The sequence below is a fragment of the Sus scrofa genome, chromosome 8 (assembly GCF_000003025.6).
Source record: "Sus scrofa isolate TJ Tabasco breed Duroc chromosome 8, Sscrofa11.1, whole genome shotgun sequence".
Classification (NCBI taxonomy): domain Eukaryota; kingdom Metazoa; phylum Chordata; class Mammalia; order Artiodactyla; family Suidae; genus Sus; species Sus scrofa.
The window spans coordinates 66,687,725-66,705,175 of NC_010450.4; the positions used below are offsets into that span (position 1 = coordinate 66,687,725).

At 35.4% G+C, this 17,451-nt stretch overlaps 1 protein-coding gene and 1 long non-coding RNA gene across 2 annotated transcripts in view; one reads left to right on the forward strand and one right to left on the reverse strand.

Annotated features, from left to right (window-relative positions):
- LOC100624788 (UDP-glucuronosyltransferase 2A1) overlaps positions 1 to 1,961 on the reverse strand; it is a 43,445-nt gene extending 41,484 nt beyond the window's left edge. The window contains exon 1 of the mRNA XM_003356958.4: positions 1,868 to 1,961. The gene's annotated coding sequence lies outside the window, so the exon portion shown is untranslated. The remainder of the gene's footprint in view (positions 1 to 1,867) is intronic.
- The window catches only part of LOC110262118, a 28,414-nt gene continuing 15,187 nt past the window's right edge, over positions 4,225 to 17,451 (forward strand). Inside the window, exon 1 of the long non-coding RNA XR_002346691.1 lies at positions 4,225 to 7,276. This is a non-coding gene — a long non-coding RNA (uncharacterized LOC110262118). The remainder of the gene's footprint in view (positions 7,277 to 17,451) is intronic.

The window sequence follows — 17,451 nt, forward strand, 5'->3', positions numbered from 1 at the left end:
TGTGGTGTAGGCCAGCAGTTATAGCTCCGATTTGACCCCTAACCTGGGAACCTCCATATACTGTGGGTGCAGCCCTAAAAAGACACACACACATACAAACTCTTAGCAATATAGCAAGTATTAAAAGTTTTTTCAAACTATTGAGGTTAAATTTTAGATTTGTTTTGTGCTCTTAAATTTAATAGAAAACTAAATGATGAAATTATATTGATCACAGAGGTTTAAAGAAGTTGTAAAACAGTTTTTTCCCAAAAATTAGGGTTTGAAAACACTATTTTAATTATTCTGACCTTAAGATAACCTAAAGCTAATCTACTCTTTCTGGAAAATTTTCCAGAGACTACAACTAAAAATATGATTAATGTATTTGTGAAATCAATTGAATTCAAAGAAAAAGCTAATATTTGGAAAGAAGCAAGTATATACAAATATTTTTTATCATAGATGATGATAACAAAACATATGCTTTACTTAATTGCACAGAAAGGGAGCAAGCATAGTATTTACATCACCAAAATCAGTTATTGTTTTCACAACAGGATTTTCTTTAGAGAAACTATAAAGTTTCTTTTTTATTCTTTCTTTTTTTTTTTTTTTTCCTGCCTTTTAGGGCCGCACCTGCGGCATGTGGAGATTCCCAGGCTAGGGGTCTAATTGGAGCTGTAGCTGCCGACCTACGGCAGAGCCACAGCAATGCCATATCCCAGCCACATCCACAACCTACACCACAGCCCACAGCAACGCCGGACCCTTAACCCACTGAGCAAGGACAGGGATTGAACCTGCAACCTCATGGTTCCTAGTCAGATTAGTTTCCACTGTGCCATGACGGGAACTCCTAAAGTTTCTTTTTTTTAATAAATACATTTGACTTTGCATAAAACTTACTTGAGGTTTACACTACATATATATATATATATAATGTATGCATATAGGTTTACTATATCCATATATATACATATATATATTATTTTATTGCAGAGTATTATGAAAATAAAATGCCCACTGAAGGATGACATCTTGATCTTTATAAGTGTTCTATCTTTTTTTTTTTTTTTTTTGTCTTTTCTGGGGCTGCTCCCACAGCATATGGAGGTTCCCAGGCTAGGGGTCGAATTGGAGCTGTAGCCACTGGCCTATGCCAGAGCCACAGCAACACAGGATCCGAGCCACGTCTGTGACCTACACCACAGTTCACAGCAACGCCGGATCCTTAACCCACTGAGCAAGCCCAGGGATCGAACCGCCACCTCATGGTTCCTAGTCTGATTTGTTAACCACTGAGCCATGATGGGAACTCCTATACATGTTCTATCTTAAAGACCATAGTGATCTTGGTGAGGATCGTCCTTGCATTCTCCATTCTTTTTTTTTTTGGTTTTCAGGGCCCCATCCATGTTCCCAGGCTAGGGGTCGAATTGGAGCTGTAGCCTCTGGCCTACACCACAGCTCACAGCAACGCCAGATCCATAAATCTTATTTGTTACTTTATGTGTTGGTTAATGAAGAAAGAAATGACTTCTTCACTGATTGGAACTGAGGTACCTAAAGCTTTAAAGAGGCCAAAGTGCTCACATTTAGATAAAACTCCCAATTTTTTGCTCTATAATATAATATAATTTCCTCACTATCTATAAAATTACTGAAGTGTAACACTGGGGGTGGGGGTGGGAAGGACCCTTAAGTTATTAAAAAAAAAAAAAAAACCCCGAAAACTTTTTCAAAAGAAAGTAATGAAATACACAAAAATTTAACTCACAACCTTGTAATGATTAACATTTCTTTTGGAAGAAAATATAAAATAAGCCCAAATGTGCATTACATACTACTTACATATTGCTTGTCATAAGATTTAAAATTTCCTTACCTGAAATTTTCAGCCAGAACCTTAATAGTGCTCATTTGCCATTAGGAAGAACTTGAACTTAGATTAAATGTTAGTTGAATAAGCATAACTTATGAGAAATATGATCTTAAATGGAGAAAAGATTATACAGATCTTATTACTCTTTGCATTCCCCACCCATTACATTACAAAGCAGATTAATTTTTTGTTAAAGATGTGTCCTTCTATTGGTTCCCTGAACTGAATACTGACTTTGCTATTATGGTCTCTTCAGCCTCCTAACTCCACACCAACCTAAGTATGTCTAGATGTATCTGAAATAATTACTGGCAAAAATTAATAATCTTAGGTTATTATTCAGAAGTAGGTAAAAATCCATATCTCTCAAGCTCATGCAGCATAAGTTATTTTTACTATTATTAATTATAAAACATTTTAAATTAGGTCTCTTTTTTCTTTTCTACTAAGACCTTTAGGGTGATAGTAGTTTATGTTAATTTAAATGTAGGAACTATGACAAAACTGAATTGCTCTATATAGCAAAGAAACATCTCTGGGAAATCCTGTAGTTTTATTGGTCTTTATAATTATATATTTAATAATTATAAATTTAATTATATATTTAATTTTATATACTGATAAAGACCACTAAATAAGTGTTTGAAATCTGTACGCTTATATTATGCAATATCCTTGGGGGTGAAAATTATAATTGTATTTCTTCGGGCAAACATTTTGAAGGGAAAAAATAAGTTGTCTCTTTCTATAGTGTCCCAAATATGTTATATTTAGTAATTAAGTACTGGAATATAACATGGCCATTTATTGTTGTAATTGATAAACAGCTGTGATGATAACTTTCATACGGATTGAAAATAGGTTTAGTCCCACAAAGATGCATGTTGTACAATGGTAATGGAGAGAAAAGCAGGAGATATTAGAGGCATCCCACGGCATTTCAAGTTGAAGTCTCTTCAACTGCATACACCTGACTACCAGCATTCTTTCTCAGCTTATGGAGTTCAAGTTCAGATAAAAGAAAACCAATACATATTTTATAGAATAATTCTTCATCTTTGAATCATTAATATAATTTACCTATCAGCTAAATAGAAAAAGTCTAAGCAAATATTTCAACACAAGCCTGCAAATTAAAAACTTGTCTGAATCTCTGTACATCTAATAATATATTTTTCATCATCACACTTGGCTAATAGCATGGATGATAAATGGTTTCTTTGATCTCGCATTTTTCGCTAAATAGCTATTAGACCATATTCAGTTGTCTTTCTTAAGTTGTTACAAAAGACAACAATGAAGTCAAAACTTTTCCTGCAAAAAGCCAATGCCTGATTGTTAGTGTGTGTGCTTTTGACTTATATAATTTTTATAAATTATTTTGCAAAAGGTAACATCAATGGAAATACTCAACAAAAAATCTATAATAGAAAAAGTTTTATTTTAGCCAAATTGAGTACTAAAGAGTTTATAAAAAGTTTTATTTGAGCCAAACTGAGTACTAAAACTGAGGAGACACCAGCTCTTAAAGCACTTGAATTGTGTCCTACCAGACTGCAAAATGGGGGAGGCTTACTAAGGCAAAAATGCAAAATGACATAAATTGTCAAGAATTATAACTGGAGCTGGCAAGATGTAAGGGTGCAGTGCATGTTAAGCAAGGATTAGTTGGAGTTTGGAATTGTTGCATAGTTACAAGGGGAGACCTTGAGACTATATGTTTGCAGCTGGCCGCTGCTAGCAGGTATTTTCTTGAGAATAACTCCTGATGTCTGTGGGTCCAATGTAATTCAGAAAATTCAAATTCTCAGCGATATGGATGTCTGACACTACATCCATAAAGGCCACTGAGCTCCATTTTGAATCCTGAACCATATTTGCAACATTTTTATTTTTTAAGTGCATTATTTTCTTTAATAGTTAAAGCAGAATCACAACGCAAGTTTAATCAGACATGAACAGGCTGGCTTTTTTTTTTTTTTTTGAAGTATAGTTGTTATGCAATATTATGTAAGTTGCAGGTGTACAGTAGAGTGATTCATAATTTTTAAAGGTTATGCTTCATTTATAGCTATTATACACTATTGGCTCTATTCCCTGTGTTATGCAATATATACTTGTAGCTTTTTTACCTGATAGTTTTTACCTGCCTGCTTCTTTTTTTCTTATAGTCACTAGTTTGCTGTATTTTTTAGACTCCACATTTAAGTGATATGACAAAACCTTTGTCTTTCTCTGTCTGACTTATTCCACTTAGGATAACGCACCCCAAGTCCATCTATGTTGCTGTAAATGGCAATATTTCCATCTTTTATAGGGCTGAGTAATATTTCATTGTATATGTATACCTAATTCCATATTTACATGTATTTGTATATATAGATATATAGATACATACCATATCTTCTTTATCCATTCATTGTTGATGGACACATAGTTTGCTTCCATGTCATGGCTCCTGTGAGTAGTGCAGCTGTGAACCTTTGGGTGCCTGGAGTTGCTGGATCATATAGTAGTTCTATTTTCAGTTTTTTTGAGAAATCTGCATACTATTTTCCCCAGTTTGGTGCACCAATTTACATTGCCATCAACAGTTACAAGGGTTCTCTTTTCCCCCATTCTGGCCAAAATTTGTTATTTGTGTTCTTTTTAATGATAGCCATTCTGACAAGTGTAAGGTGATATTTCATTGTGGTTTTGGTTTGAATTTCTCTGAGAATTAGCAACATTGAGCATATTTTTAGATGCCTATTGTCCATCTGCATTTCCTCTTTGGAAAAATGTCTATTCAGGTCTTCTATCCATTTTTTAATCGGGTGACAAACAGGCGGTTTTGATTAGCCTAAATCTCAAGTTAAATAATGCTTTTGAACTTGAACTAGAACTTTACCTGGGTCTCCAATCTGCTGTCCAACCCTAAAGATTTTGTACCTACCAAGCTACCACAGTTGCATGAGCCAAGTCTTTGAAACAAATCTTTCTTTTTATGTCTGTGTATGTAGGTATGTACATACGTACGTGTGTATGTACATATGTGTATATGTATGTATGTATGTATCTATCTATCTATGCTATATACACTTCCTGTTGGTTTCATTTTTCTGGAGAAACCTAACACACTCCACTTAGCTAGATTATCTACAGTAGCCTCACTTCCATGTCCAGTGTTTGGTACAGGCTATTGGCTGGTTGGATGTTTTTTTCCTATCATTGCTGTTTTTCCTATTTTTTTCTCATGGAACAGGGAGTGAAATTTTGATGGTGAGAAAACTAGTTTCAGCTATATTTTGAAGCCCAGTTATATTTCATTTCAATGGTTTTGAAAATTATACAACCTTAGATATTAATTAAATTATAGTGTATTTTTAGAAGTGTTAATAGCCAAAATAAGTGATAATTTATATTATTCCTGGCTCAAATTATCCTAAAAATATGTCACTGGATCCTATATTTTGCTAACAAAATCTGCTTAAACATTTAATATATTATTATTTTAACTTTAAATAGCAGTGGCCCTAACCTGAAAAGGCCTTCTTTGATAGATATCAAGGAACCTAGTGATTGGAGTATAGCTATGACCTTTCTTATTAAATATGTTGTGTGAGTGCATATTGGTTTTGTATATCTATGTATGCATGCACTCACACATAATTTGTTTTATATTTTATTTTTGTTTATATTACATATTTGTGTATTTATGTAATATATATACATTTATAAGCATATATACATTTATAGTAACAGCATATAATATTCTCAAGTATATCTAGGTGAACTTTATTTTTACGCCATCAACAAAATCATAAAAATTCTAATAATTTGGACTCATTAAACCTAGTCGGTGTTATCAGCTACCGTCCACGTGGGGGCAAGATATCCTAAAGCAAGATAAAATCCTTGGCAAAGAAGCCAAGCAGGAGATCCGTCCTTAGCCTAGGCTTAACATCCACATCTGTCAAATTATACACATTTATGTATTACAGTGTTGAAAGGGCTTTCACAAACCGCTTCTGTGGAATCCTCATAGATGTTCTGTGACCTTTACTTTGTAACTGGGGAAACCAAGGTCAGAGTGTTCCTAAATCAAGTTCGTTCGCCCTAATGACGTGAGCCAAATGCTGAGACAAGAAGGTTGGCAGCAGAGGGTTTATTCCTGAGGGAGCTACTCCAGAAGATGAGAGAACAAATCTCAAATCAGCCTCTCCGAAGGCGATGAGCTCTGGAATTTTAAAGAATAAAGAAGCAAGGTGATTGGAGGTGCAGGGGAAGGTTATTGGTGGCAGGAAAAGGTGTGGTAATAGCTGCTTTGCTGCACACTTATCTGAGTTACATGCTTCATGGGCCAGGTGCTTGAAAATGATGAGCTTATTTATCATGACATGAGTTTCTGGTCCTTTGACATCAAAAGGATATCCATCAGACACTCAGGCCAGGCTCAATTGAATGGTCAATGGTCTCAACCAGTTTGAACTAGGCAAGATTAACTCCCTGTTCCACAAAAACAATTTAAGCATAGGTTGTTAGAGTGACCCATACATCAGAGGTGTTATCTATAGAAGCAAATTAAAGGAATCTTATGATATATTGTCTAAGCTATGTGAAGCTTGTAGGGTATGCAATTTTCAAGAACAATTCAAGTAAGCTTGATCAGTAAAGGCCGGTTACAGCATACTACTTGGTAAGTAAGTTATAGTTTAAGGGATCTGATGACTACCCTCAATTTCAAGAGATGCTGAAAATTTCCTGACAATTGGAAGCTGGAACAACATCTTATTTTCAGCGCTTACGTATTTCTTATTACATTACATTTTGGCTGCAAAATAATAGTGACAAAATCACGGCTGAAACTTCTGTATATTTTTCATTACTCCGTTGTCATTAATTAAAACTGCCACCTCTGCAGAAAGTAGTTTTCAGGAGAAAATGAAATTTAGAAATTATTTTTAAAATTTAAAATCCTTAGAAATCCTTGATGAAGACATTCCAAGGTGTCGTTATTATTATTTTTTTTCCTCTAGATTTTTCTGAAGCACAATGAAGTCTGAAAACCACTAGACTGGGTAATTGGACACACTGCAAATGATTAGGAAAATAAATAGCATTTTATATAATTTAATGAGTAAAGAACTGATGTCTTGTTTCTAAAATTTGGAAAATCAACTTTATAATAAGAAACTAGCAACCATAAATTTTCCACTTTTAATTTTGAGAATAAGTATTGATTGGAATACTGTATAGCACACACACAATTCATATTGCTCTAATTTATGAACTGCTATGAGCAACTATTGAAAATGAATTATCTGACCTCTATTTTTTTCAATCATTTAAAAGAATTGTGTCTCCATATCTATGCAGGAACAAGAGAAGAAGTTAAAAGAAGAAAATACTGAGAGACAGAAAAGGAATATGGTAAATATTTTGCCTGAATATAAAATCATATAGTTTAGGCACCATACACAGAGTTTTATTTCATGCAGCTTTAATAAATAATTAATATCAAAATGACTTAACTATGCTTAGAAAAAAAACATTGAAAATGAGTAGGAAAATTTTCCAAATTGAATTTCTTGTAACCTTACACATATATTGCGAAGGAACAAACAGGCAACCAAAAAAAAAAAATTATTTTTTAAATATTTCCTTTAATGAGTTTGGAAGGGCTTTGTCTTTTACTTATCTTTGGCAAGCCAGCTCCTTATTGTTTTTTCCACAAGGTGGTGCTATAATTGTGACTTCCATTTATTAATTGAAATATAAGATACCTTTGGTACATTTAGGAATAACTTGAAGTTTAGCTACCAAGACCTGTTTTATAGTTACTTGTCAGTTAACAGTAAAGCCCTTGTCAGTGGTTTTTTGATCACTTGTTAATGGTCATGAAAGACTGTACAGGAAATGATTTAGAGAAAAACATATATACTTTGTTCTCAAGGCCAGGAGCAAAATCCTTACTATACTTGGCCATGTATCCTGAAACAATAAATCTCTAGTTACAGTTCCTATAAACACAAGAGTGTGGCCAAAATGTAAGAACAGAAAATTCTCGCTGTGCTTATTCATCAGGACTTGAGTCAGTTTATTTTTCCCCTCTTCTTTTTTTTGGTTTTATTTTTACGATTTGGAATTCTGTCATTTAAAAGAAACGGCAAATTCTGTAGGAACCAAAGTCAATATTGTGTGAAATTGGTAAAAATATAGATTAATATGGTACTCTAGGAATTGGTGCTTTTGTGACTTGTTAAGTTGTTGTGAATAGTATATCATTATGTTTTTTGTTCATGAATATGCATGTATAATTCGGATTGTTTAATGATCTTAAATACATGTTGTATTGCCCTCTCAGAAAATGTATTTATTCTATTTATTTGAATTGTCTGTGGGAAAAAAAAATTTGTTGTTATTTGGAGTTTAAGATATAATAAAGTCAAAGAGAAGTTAGAATTAATGAGATTTATTGCATTAACCTTTCTTCCTCTACCCCCCAAATTATTTTTATTTCAACCTATGCAATTGTTATTGTTCTTTTGACATAATCTTGAGAAAGTTTGCTAGCATTGAGAATCTTGTCATTTAGTGAAGATAGCAAGGAATGCAGAACTAATCATTTTCACCCTGTTTTTGTGTTAAGATTCACAAAGTCTTTACACATTATACACAGCTATATAATTTTGTGCTCAGTAGTACTGAACCTGACTTTGGAAACCGGAGTATAAATAAAAATCAGCAGAATAGTTTAGAACTGGAAAGGGACTTGGAAATAACCTAGTTGATTGCCCTTTTGGATACAATGAAAATATATATAAATATTTGGACTTTACCCCTGGCTCCTGGCACAGAGCTCCTAAAACTTGGAATTCCCAGAGTGATAAGAATGTTGCCTTTTTCTTCTTCTTCCTCTTCCTCTTCTTCTTCTTCTTCTTCTTCTTCTTCTTCTTCTTCTTCTTTTTTGGTCTTTTTTTAGGGCTGTACCCATGGTACATGGAAGTTCCTGAAGTAGGGTCCAATCTGAGCTACAGCTGCTGGCCTACACCATAGCCACAGCAACACTAGATCCTTAGCCCACTGAGTGAGGCCAGGGATTGAACCCAAGTCCTCATGGGAACTAGTCGGATTCATTACCACTGAGCCAGGACGGGATCTCCCATGTTTTTTGAGCCCCTTTTGACCACACCTGAGTTTATGCTTATGAAGTGACTCTTGGGGCCACCTAGATAGCTTTATGATGGGACTAGTTGCCAAAAGAAAAAAAAAAACAAACATCTGATTGATTAGAAGATTAGAACTTTTAGTCCCACTCTTAAACTCCCTGGAGGAGAAAGAGGCTGGAGATTAAATTTAATCACCAATGACCAATAATTTAATAAATCATGTCTGGATGATAGAACATTGATTAGAGAAAAAAAAACTTTGAAGTGACAATTTAAGGCATCTTCCTGATTGGTGAACACACTGATGTGCTGGAAGGTGGTGTGCCCAGAGAGGGTGAGGAAACACTGCACAACCATGCTACCTCAATTCCCTGCTCTGTGTATCACTTCCATTTGGTGGTTCTTGTGCTGTATAGACTTTACGGTTAAACTCTAATTGTAAGTATGGTGCTTTCTGAGTTTTGTGAGCCCTGCTAGCAAATTTTCAAGCCTGAGGAGTGTTAACATTAGATTGCAGAAATCCCCCTGAATGTATAGTGGGAGGGGCTAAGCACCAGTGGCTTGGGGGCCCCATTTGTCACTGGCATCTGAAGTGGGGCAAGCTTGTGGGTTTGCAGTATCTCCAGAGAGTCCCTCTGTGAAGGTACTTTGAGGAGTTAATGGAACGGTAGGGCTTTCAGTTGATACCACAGAAGTATTTGCTGTTGGAAAACCACTCTTTTCTTCTAGTTTCCTCAATAACAGTGGAAAGTTTAAAACTAAGACATGGTAAGGGATATCCTTAAAATCAAGCTGGAAACAGCAAGGGAAAGTGGCAAAACCTGTAGACACTTCAGGCCTCCTGACTGCTAAGTGCATTGATGATTTCTCTGTACCACCCTGCCCTTCTCCTACTTCTGCTTTGATTTCAGGTTTAAACCAGCAACTAAAATCAATTAAATGGAGGACCCTGTGGCTTGCACTTCTCTGCTCCTCATCCCCCTTAATAAACTATTTCATGCCCTAGTTAGAAGATACAAGGTTAAGTGTTCTGGCTTCATGCCACACCTAAATTCATGGGTCTGGGTGCACCAGTGGCTTTATAGGACATCTTAAAATGGAAGTGCCAAACTCTGGAGTCACTTCTGCTCCTGAGAATTTTTCTTTCCTACTTCCCTCCTTCTCCCAACTTCTGGGTTTTGTTGGAAAACTTGAGGATTCCTGGTCTTAGGTTATAATTAAATTGTCCCTTAGGCCTAGAAATTGTTCTTTTTCTTTTGCCTTTAAATTATATTAGCTTTCTCATCCAGATTTACAATATTACACATCCCTGATTATAGAAACTAGTAAAGGACTTCAAAGTTGTTTAGTGAAAATGTGGTAAGTTTTCCTTCTCCTCTTAGCAAAAATGCATTATTCCCCTAACCCCTAGCTAATGTTAATCATTTGTTGTGTACTTTTCCTATTTCTACACTCCTACACATATATAATGACACACATATTAATATGCACCTGTGTGGGGGTATGTATGTGTATATATACATATATACACTCAGATGATACAATATATTTATGATTTATTGAGGTTTTTGTCTATGATATACTTTTATTAAAAGGATATCACATTATGCATGTTGATCTCGAGAAAGAAAAAATTAATGCTTGACAGCTGGCAGCTGGCCCAGCATTATCATTTTGGCAATGTTTTCTATCTAACATAAAATATTTCACAGAACAGCAATATCAGATAAAATCACTCTGTGGCTAGATAAGTGAGACAAAAAACAAGATCACCCTGTAATTATGTCCAAGTTTAGACAAAAACAAGAACACCATGGAACCACAAAAATAAATAAACATCCCTCTCTCTGCTAACATAAGAGACTAATAGTACATTACTAATAGTTTTTTACTAATGACAGCTCTAGCTTCACTCCATCCCTCCCATCTTCTAGATAACATACTCAGACACTCATGGTAGAATTGATCCCATGTTCTGATTGGCCCAGCTTCTTGGCCCTTTTCCCAAATCACTTAAAACAAACCCAGATACCCTCTTGACTCAGTAAATAATAAACCTAACTTTTTTGACAGGTGGCCTTCAGCACTCTTCAGTTTGATTTTAGATTTGCCATATATCATGAATATCTGCAAGGTCGCTAAAATTAACCTGTTATGGAGTATACACTTAACACTATTTGTTCTCCCAAATCCATCATCAGTGGAAAATAAAAAATAAGTTCTTCATTGCCTCTATAAACAAATACTGTTGCTTCTATTTCTTTAGAAGAGATTTCCCAAAAATAAAATTACTAGGTTAAAAATGTGATATTTTTAATTCTAATAGACATTTTTAAAAGTCTGTGGCTGTTATAGTTCCATCAATAGCAGTAAATGCTACAATAATTTTCCTTGTCATTTTAACAGGTGAAATTTACTATCTTAGGAGGCAGTCTCCTATTCAAGTGGTTGAGCATCTTTTTATGTGCCCATTCATTCATTTAGTCCATGTTTTTGAGAACCTACCATTTACTTTGCAACACGATGAACATACAATGGTTTATAAGCAGATCAAGTTCCTGGCCTCATAGAGTTTACATTGTTTGGTAAATATAGACTCTAAAAAGTAATTTTAAATATATATATATATATAAAATTTATAAATATATAAAATATATATAATATATAATTTGATAGATAGTGATAAGTAATGTGGAGAAAACGCAGAGTAGTTAAGGAATAGGTAGAGAAGTAGGCTATTCGGGGCTATAGGATGGTTGGAAAAGTCTTTCAATAAGATGGCCTTTGAAACAACAGAGCAGATGAATCATCTGGATAGAGGGAAGCACATTGAATATAGAGGGAACAGCTCTAATCCTGAGGTAGGATCATGCTTAAAATGCTTTAAGAATATTAAGGGTCCGATGAGACTCAAGCTGAAAATCAAGAAGGTCAGAGAGACAAAATGAAACAAGGTTTTATGGACCCTTGAAGACTTTTGCAGAAATACTGGTCTTTGCTCTGAGTGAGATGGGATGTTACAAGAGAGCTTTAAGCAGGAGAGTGACATTAGGAGCTTTCTGGCTACTGGCCTGAGAGTTGAATGCAGGGGAAAAAGGGCTGAAGCAAGCAGACCAATTAGGAAACTGTTGCAATCATTTTAGCCATTGGTATCTGAAGTTTGGGAACAGACATTATTGGGTGTGGTAAGAAGAGGTTGATTTTGGATACATTTTGAAGGCAATGCTGGAAATCCCAGAGAACATGGAGCTGGAAAATGATTCCAAGACTATGTTGACCTGATAGAGCTGATATTTACTGAAATGAGGAAGGGTGTGATCAGAGTAGGTTTGGAGGTTGAAAATAGTTCAATTTGGGACACATTGTATTTGAAATGCTTATTGAACATCCAGGTAGACATGTTGAGTACACATTTAGAAACAGGAGTTTTGAGTTCAGATGAAAAGTTCGGAATGGAAATATAAAGTTGGAAGTCATCAGCTTACAGATGGTTTTTTTAAAGCAGTGAGACTGGCTGCACCCATCTATGGTCTAAGTGTAGACAGGGAAGATGTTCTAAAGCTGGGTCCTAGAAGACGCCTGCTCAGAGATTGTCAAAGATGGAAGGGAAGCAGTAAAGGAGACTGAGGAGGAGCAGCTGGTGTTGTAAGGAGGAGAACCAACTGGGAGCAGTGTTCCAAAAGTCAAAAGGCAGTTTTCAGGCAGAAAATAATAATTAGCTGTGTCCAATGCTGGTAATAAACCAGTTAAGATTTGCCATCCCATTTAGCGATGTGGAGGCTTTGGGTGACTTTGGCGAGAGCAGTCCATCGAGTCACTAGAGTGGATTGGAGGAGGAGGGAATGTGGAGATTGTGAATACAGTCAACACTTTCTAAGATTTGCCTTAGAATCAGAGAAATAAAGTGATTGCTGGAGGCTAAGTAGAGTAAAAAAAAATTGTTTTTTGTTTTCAACATGGAAGAAAATAACCTTTTATGAGATGAAGGAGTACTTGTGGAGAAAGAGGGAAGTACTATTGAAGCATCCAGAGATACTGTGCAGTTCTGGAAGGCTTGGCATTATGTCACACGGGGACAGCACATCCAGGGAAAAGGGTGAGAAGACCCTGAGGGATCAGGTGCACATAAGCTGGTAGACAGGATTTTGGAAGTTCTCTCCAGGTTGCCGTTGTCAGAAATGGGAGGAGGTTTTGGAGGTTTGAGAACAGCAGAGGAAGAATAAGAGCCTTCCAGAAGAGTGGCACAGTGAATGAAACCAGAATACTGTGTCAACTATAATAATCATGATTATGAGAATAAATGGTGCTGTTCAGCATGATTGTGGACTTCTCCAGCCACCATTCACTGCCAAGACGGGGGTTTTTCCAGACCAGTATGAAGATGGGGTAGAGGAGCTAATGTGTGTATAACTGAAACAAAAGGGTGCTTACTGCATCACAGACTCTCTGCTGGGGAAAGAGGTAAATAAGAGTATGTGAGAAAATGAGTGATAATGACAAGCAGCAAAATCAATGGACTGTTTATTCCAATGTGTTGAAAGATTATTGGAATTGTAATACTAGATACAGTGGGTTTAATGGGCATCAGGTTGTCTCCTAAAAAAATTTCTTCTGGTAATCTTCACACATTTTTACAATTGTTTTGTCAATTTTTATATTTTAAGTAATAGTATATTACTCATATATATTAGAAATATTTTTGATACATTAGATCACCTTTCCTATTTTAAGAATCCTATTCGAACAGTTTCCAGGCACATTAACATTGTGTATATTTTACTACTTGTTTTTTTAGTTTCTGCTCAGCACTGGCTCACTTCATTCTATTTCAAGAACTTTATTCTGGTTGGATTAGTTTTGGTTATAAATACTTCTAACAATTTTTTCAAAAATGTAAATGAATGGAATACTGTTTGAACCATTAAATGTTCCCAAAATATTTTACTTTGGTCTTACTACATGAACAACATTTTGACAGTGGATATTATTCTTAAGGCATCAATATTTTTTTCTGAAAAGTTGTAGACACTATCATTTCTAGTGTTACAGATGAGGAACAGTAGTGGTCTGATTTTTCTCTCTTTGAAATAAAAACAGCTGGATTCCCACTGTGTCTCAGTGGGTCAAGGACCTGACATTGTCTCTGTGAGGATGTGAGTTTGGTCCCTGGCCTCGCTCAGTGGGTTAAGGATCCAGTATTGAAGCAGGCTGTGGCACAGGTCACAGATGTGGCTGGGATCCAGTGTTGTTGTGGCCGTGGTGTAAGCGGGCAGCTGCTGCTCCACCTTAACCCCTAGCCTGGGAACTTCCATATGCTGCAGGTGTGGCCATAAAAAGAAAAATGAATAAAAAATAATAATCACATAAATTAAACACAATGTTTTTTAAAAAGTTAAGAACAATTTTATAAAGAAAAATATCAAAAAATGAAAAATGTGTCAGGATAAGTTATTAAGAGAAACGCAAGAAAGATCAGAGCACTCTGTAAAGAACATTGGGGATTTAGAAAAATAGAAAGAAATGAGAAAACAAAATCAATAATTAAAACCTGATTTTAAGAAGGTTTTTTACTGCACTAAAGGATCAATTGAAATTTAAGATGAAATGTGCCTAATATATTCAAAGTAGGATTTAAGAAACAAAGGTTTACAATGGAAAGACTTCAGAATCTGAAGAGAAAAAGTTCATGTTCTGTGAGGCAGAATGAATTGCTAATTTTTATTTTTCTTTTCTGACAATTCCCATGATGGGAATTCCTCTTTTTTTTAATTTTTAAACACTTTATTTAATTTACATGATTCTTTCTCTTTTTTTTGCATTTAACTTTTAAATAATACTTTTGTGAGTATCTACTTCTGTTTCACTACTGAATTTTTTAATTTGCAAAGTATGATATCTTAAATTATTCTCTGTCACATGGCTAGGAATGTTTAAATTACATTTAAAAGTATTGGAGTTCCCTTTGTGGCTCAGCAGTAACAAACCCAACTAGTACCCATAAGGATGCGGGTTCTATCCCTGGCCTCACTCAGTGGGTTAAGGAGCCGGCATTGCTGTGAGCCGTGGTGTAGGTTATAGACTCAGCTCAGATCTGGCGTTGCTGTGGCTGTGGCATAGGCTGGCACATACACCTCTGATTACACCCCTAGCTTGGGAACCTCCATATGCCATAGGTATGGCCTTAAAAAGACAAAAAAAAAGAAAAAAAAGATCTTGCTTTTTTTCGTTAAGTCGATTTAAGTAGGAGCTCCCTGTTTTGTTGTTTCTCTCAGTATTACTTAAACAAGATCTTGCTATTGGTGTATTTTCATTTGACCTTCCTACTTGAAGAGATTAAACCTCCAAAAGTGTTCTTTCATAACAACTTACTTATGCTGGTCAAGCTGCCCATTTTCTTCTACCCCTCTCAGTAATCATTGGTTAGCTGGTTCCAAAAATAGTTTGATCTATTTTAGTTTTGTACTCCAAGTACTGCTGTATTTCCTACTTTCTACACTTGTTACAAGATCTGTCTTTCCAACCCTGATATATTGTATTTGTCTCTTTATTTAAAAAATTTACAGTCTCTATTTCATCTTAGCTCTGTTTCCTGTATGTTTTATGACTGTGTTTGACTTAATAGCTAAGTGAATGATCTATCTAATTTAGAGTATTTAATTGCTCAGTTTCTCAATTTATAAAATAGAACTAACAATAGTATCTACTTAAAAGGGAAGTTTTAAGATTAAATGAAATAATACAAGGTCAGCCCATTGTTTGGCACATAGAAGATAAACTATGTTAGTTATCATTTTTACGTTTATGATTTTTTTTTAATTTTTAAGGTCACACCTATGGCATATAGAAGTTCCCAGGCCAAGGGTCAAATCAGAGCTGCAGCTGCTGTCCTACACCATAGCCACAGCAACACCAAATCCTTAACCCACTGAGTGAGGCCAGGATCGAACCTGTGCCCTCATAGATGTTAGTCAGATTCGTTTTCCTCTGAGCCATGATGGGAACTCAACACTTATAATATTTTAATAGCCATACCCTAGAAACTTTACTCAGTAAACACTTCATGATAGTTCATTCTAATCACCCGCTTTTTATCCCACTAAACTTTTGTTGCCTCTTTCGTCCCTTATCTTACTTGTTTTACAAAATTCAAACATGATTAAACTCAATATTCCACCTACTCTGTGCCCAAGCAAGGCTAGAGAAAAACCACACCACTAAATGTCTGGTTTCACTTTAAACTGAAGCCATGACCATACTCGAGGCTGCCTTTTTTTTATATATTTTCCTAACTGTCCTCTCCTACTCTTCTAGAAAACGATTTCACATCTCCTGTGCTGTTTTCCTTCTATTTTATGGTTTAAGCCGCTATCCTCATCTTCCTTTGTGATAAGATGTTTGAATCAATGCTATCCAGAGTATGGTTGTGGTGATGTACTAAATAATGTATTTAATAAACTCAGTCATGTGGCCAATATATTTACATGGTTTTTATGTGGAGTTTACCCAGGTTCAGTTTTATAAGGGTTTCACAATGATGTAAAATGATTATCCTTATTAGGGCTGTTTGTCAGCCCTTTGAGTAAGCTTCTAATGCCTTCAGGGACAAAAAATGCCTTTTAACAAACCAGATGTGCTTTCATTATAGATAAGGAGAAAACACTTACTTTCTCAAGTTAACATTTGCCTGAAGAGTAACTAGCCCAGCAGATTAACCAGCTTCCCAAACAGAAATATATCATCTTTCTTTCTTCATCTTTTATCGAATAGACTGATTTCTGAAACTTAGTATTTTGCAGGAAGTCTATGACTTAGGACAACACAAAGTCTTGTAACAATTTCACAAAAATGGTTTCCTAAAAACTGCTTATTGTCATAAGCAGTGACGATAAAAGTTACACAACCCTCTGCGTTTAGGATTCTGACCCCCAAAGAGGACCCCTACAGAGGTCAGAGGCATCTGAAACCAAACTGAAATGGGCTGGCTTAAACGAATATTCTTTCTTCATTTTTATACTTTAGTTTTCTGAAAAATTTCTCCATAGATGAATTCAAGATAAATGATACTTATGTTAACCAGTAGGATTTTAAGTGGTAAACTTGTTAGGTGTCTTTTTCAGTGCAATTGCCCATTCTAAACCAATGGTAGTCAAGACATTCACTTGTAAATTACATGTCTTGGAACACGTTTTCCAGTTTTATGGTTCTCGGCCAGCCTAAACAAAACACTTTTCCTAGTAACAATTATTAACTGCATGATATATTGTACATGGCAAAACATCCTATATATGTCTTAATCACCATGAACAATAACCCTCTGGAATGTGCACTCAGTGTTCCAACTTTGGAGTGTCAGGAGAGGTGAGAACTCTCTTTGGTGACTACACATCCTGTACCTTGTATTCCAACAAATAAGAGCACACATAGGCTGAAACATAG